Here is a 4500-nt window from a genome sequence, read left to right on the forward strand (position 1 = left end):
TTTGACTATTAGGTCAGTTAAAGAAGTACCATTCCTGCAATGCTCCTAAGTAGTTCCTTTCCTAAATGCCAACCATACTAGGTGGCTGATGACGGAGATTGCAACAGATGTCACAAGGATTTAAAGTCCCAAACAGTGCCATCCCAGAGATAGCCAGCAGAGCAACAAAGGAGTACAATGACCCAAGTGAAATGCTTGTAAAGGCACAAGGAGAGGAATCATGGGTGACTTTTAGTGCCATTTTCACTTAACAAGCCATTAGTAGAACAGCCCAAAGACTCCTGACTTTCATCACCCCAAGACGTTTAAATCAATCACTGCAGGAAGACGTGACTAGTAGGCTGGTATCCCTTCTTGTAGGGATCTTCAAGAGGGGCCCAGCCAGACCCCAGCATGGTGTTGCTGGCATAACCTACGGCTGAGGGTTGTACCATAAGTATTTCTTGCCTGAAGGGAGCTCTTTGGTGAAGACGTCTTTAGGGAACAATTTTTTGGCCTCCTCTTCAGAGACAGTTGGAACAACCATGACAGTATCCCCACATTGCCCGTCAACAAGAGTAGCAACCTTCTTGTATGCTGTCAATTGAAGGGATTCAACCATTCTGAAATCTCATCAGCGTTCCTGCCAGTTGCTGCTGGGTATAGGATAAACAGCTTCAACTTCTTATCAGGGCCAAAAAATAAATGCTACAAGAGCTGTCAGAGGCATGCCTTGCCCATCTCGTTCATCTGGGTCTAACATGCCCAAACTGATGGCAAGGTCTCTTTCATGACCGTCAATGATGGCGAAAGGCAGTTTCTCTTTGGCTCATCTCCATTGTATGCATTGATAGCCTTACTCCAGTCAAGACGGTCTTGGACAGAGTCAATAGAAAGGGCGATCATCTTAACATTTCGCTTAGCAAATTCTGGGGCCATCTTTGCAGCACGGCCCACGTCTCTTGTGCACACAGGAGTAAAATCCCGAGGGTGGAAGAAGAGAATGCACCATGAGTCTCCGAGGAAGTCGTGGAAGCGGATGCGGCCGATCTTGGTGTCCGCTTCGAAGATGGGGGCTTCATCTCCTAGCAGCAGACCTCGGAGCTTGGCGGCGGCAGCTCCGACCGGCAGGAGGTGGACAGGGCGGAGGAGGAGGAGCCGCAGCCAACGTGGGCGTGCGGGGCAGCCGCTCTCAAGGCTGCAGAAAAAAAAGGTGTGCTTCTTATCTTGTAAAATGATAAAGATTTTACTCTAAGAATTTTTTTATCCTTTTTGTTCTTTCAGAAGTGTCTAGTCTCACTGGCAGTTGTTCAAATGTTTCTGATAAGTAAGGAGAGTGATTATTTAGACCTTCTTGAATTCAGTTTCCCTGCTTCTGTCCTATATATGTAACAGGTCTCAGTTTGATGGAAGGGAAAATGAGGCAAAAAAAAGCCTCCCAGTGAAACTGAGACTTGTTAAAGACTTTAGCTCGAAAAGACCAAAGTTCTTGATTACATTAAATTAAAAAGGTTTTGTACAAAGCCAATGCAAGGAAGATTAGAAGGGAAGCAAAAAGCTAGGAAACAATTTTTATAACCAGTAAAGGCATCATTTCTAAAATGTATAGAGAACTGAGTCAAATCTGTGGGAAACAGAAGGAAGGAGTTTTGTTTCCACAGGATTAAAAGCACTCCCTCCCCTCCTCCCCCAGCTTTAGCAGAATGTAAGTTAGGTGAGGTTAGGTTAGGTAAGTTAGGTTCTAATCAGAGCTGTGATCTAGGAGAAACCAGACTTCTGATTGGGTGAAAGGTTAGAAGCATGTACATATGCTTAAGGAGGTGTTTGAGGAGGGCATGAAGAGGGCAGTTCAAAGGGTTGCATCTGGCCAATAAAGAGCTAGGAAGGAGACTGGAATTGGGAGTCAATAAAAGGACTGGCGTTTTTCTGAATCCTTGTGCTCTCCTGTACTCTCCTGTACTCTGTTCAGGGGACATACCCATTTTTTCAGAAAGAAAAATGTAAAATATAATTAAAACCTTCTTGGCTTTCCAATGAGTATTATTTATTCCAAGACTAAATATGTTTCTAACAAATCTATAAGAATACAAGTCATTCTCCTATTGATAAATGGTCAAAGGATATGAACAGGCAGTTTTCAGATGAAGAAATTAAAGCTATCTATAGATAAATCTAAATCACTATTAATTAGAGCAATGTAAGGTATCACATCATACCTGTCAGATTAGCTAACATGACAAAAAAAGGAAAATCATAAATGTTGGAGAAGATGTGGGAAATTTGGAACACTAATGCATTGTTGGTGAAGTTGTGACCTGATCCAACCATTCTGTAGAACAATTTGGAACTCTACCCAAAGGGCTATAAAAGTGTGCATAATCTTTGATCCAGTGATACCACTTCCAGGTCTGTATTCCAAAGAGATCTTAAAAAAGGAGGAAAAGACCCACACACACAAAAATATTTATAGCAGCTCTTTTTGTAGTGGCAAAGAATTGGAAATTTTACATAGAATCAATCGGGGAATGGCTGAACAAGTTGTGGTATATGAATGTAATGCAATACCATAAGAAATGGTGAGCCAGTGGATTTCAGAAAAACCTGGAAAGCCATACATGAACTGATGCTGAATGAAGTGAGGAGAACCAGGAGAACATCGAACACAGCAACAACAACATTGTGTGATGAATGATTTTGTTAGACTTAGCTCTTTTGGGCAATGTAATGATCTAAGACAATTTGAAAAGACTAATGATGGAGAATGCTATCCACATCTAGAGTTAAGAACCATAGGGTCTGAATGTAGATCGAAGCATACTATTTTTTCTTTCTTTTGTTGTTGTTTTGTTTTTTCTTTCCCATGGTTTTCCCCTTTTGTTCTGATTCTTCTTTCACAACATAACTAATGTGGAAATATGGTTAATATGATCATATGAGTATAGCCTATATCAGATTGCATGCCATCGTGGGAGGGAAGGGGAGAGAAGGAGGGAAAAAAAATTTGGAACTCCAAATCTTATAAAAGTGAATGTTGAAAGCTAAAAATAAATTAATGTTTAAATTTTTTTTTTAAAAAGGCCAAGGTTCCCCACTGTATTTTCGGCCATTTCAGTTGTCCTGATCTATATCTGGCCACTGGACTCAGATGGCTCTGGAGGAGAAAATGAGGCTGGTGACTCTGCACAGCCCTCCCTCACTCAAATCCAATTCAGATGCATATCATGGCATCACCTCCCTGATATCATGGTCTTCTTCAAGAACGAGGGACAAACAGCAATTTGGGGACAAAATGAGGCACTTGCAAACAACTGAACATTTAACATAGGAGGTTTACTTTGCCCTAACACTTCAAGAAAATATAAGGATACAGTGGCTCTTAGCATCTCTGGTTGTGACCCCTCTGGTCTCCATGAGTCAGTTATCAGGGTATGATGAATTGTGTGGTATCTAAATCTGAGAGGATATAATAGGGGGTTTGGACCTTTTGTGGCCACAGACCAGAAAGCTATATCAAGGAAGCTGAGTTTATCAGGAAGGCTGCGGCCAAAGGAAGTTGCTCCTATCATACCAAGTCTTCCTCTTTCTGGGTGGCTATACGATTTCTTCAGTCTAGGGAGTGTGATCAGTATAGATTTACCACAGCAGGTAGCCTTACACTATCTCTTTTCCTTTAACAGACTCTAGTTCACAATGATTTCTATTAATATGACCTTGATATAATGGATTCTGTTTCTGTAAGAGCAGATAGAATATGCTTAAATGTATACTGTATCAGAGGCTAGATAACAATAACTAACATTTATGTAACACTTACTTTGTACCAGACATTATGCTAAGCACTTTCCAATTATTATCTCATTTGATCCTTACAACAACCCTGTGAGGTAGATGCTATTATTAGCCCCATTTTACAGAGAAGGAAACTGAGGCAAACTAAGTGACTTGCCCAAAGTCCCACAGCTAGTAAGTATCTGAGTCTGGATTTGATGTCAGGTCTTCGTGACTCCCAGGCCCAGGGCTCTATCTATTTCCTCATTGTGTCATAATAGGAAACTTATTTTAGTGCAGTAAGAATACTGTTTAAAGTAAATTGAAAAAGGATCATTCTTATCCTTCATGGACTCTTCCTCTGAGAGTACTTAACATCTTCTTAGTAAGTATTACACTGTTGTAACCAGTTTTGGAAAAGGATTTGGTTAGGAGACATACTTACTTAGCTGTATAGCCTTCCTGCAAGTCTCTTAATCTCTCTCAAACCTCAGTTTTAACATTTGCAAAATGAGAAAAATACTAGAACCTATCTCCCAAAGTTGTTTTGAGAACCCAATGAGAAAAATTGTATGTGAAACACTGCAAATCTTAAAATGCTTTATAAATGCTATTGTTCTTATTATCATGAATTACTTCTCCTTTAGGCAAGGAGAAGAGTTTGAAGCCTGGCTGTGTGGGTGAAAGATATAGTAGACATAGTGGTTTTCATCCTACACTGGGAAGGAATGAGATTGGAATGGGCATAACTGT

The 4500-nt window shown here is 40.6% G+C and overlaps 1 pseudogene; it reads right to left on the minus strand.

Annotated features, from left to right (window-relative positions):
* Positions 1-412: 412 nt before the first annotated feature.
* On the minus strand, positions 413-3807 carry LOC118847326 (annotated as a pseudogene).
* Between the last annotated feature and the right edge of the window lie 693 nt (positions 3808-4500).

Source organism: Trichosurus vulpecula, chromosome 4 (genome assembly GCF_011100635.1).
Source record: "Trichosurus vulpecula isolate mTriVul1 chromosome 4, mTriVul1.pri, whole genome shotgun sequence".
Lineage (NCBI taxonomy): Eukaryota > Metazoa > Chordata > Mammalia > Diprotodontia > Phalangeridae > Trichosurus > Trichosurus vulpecula.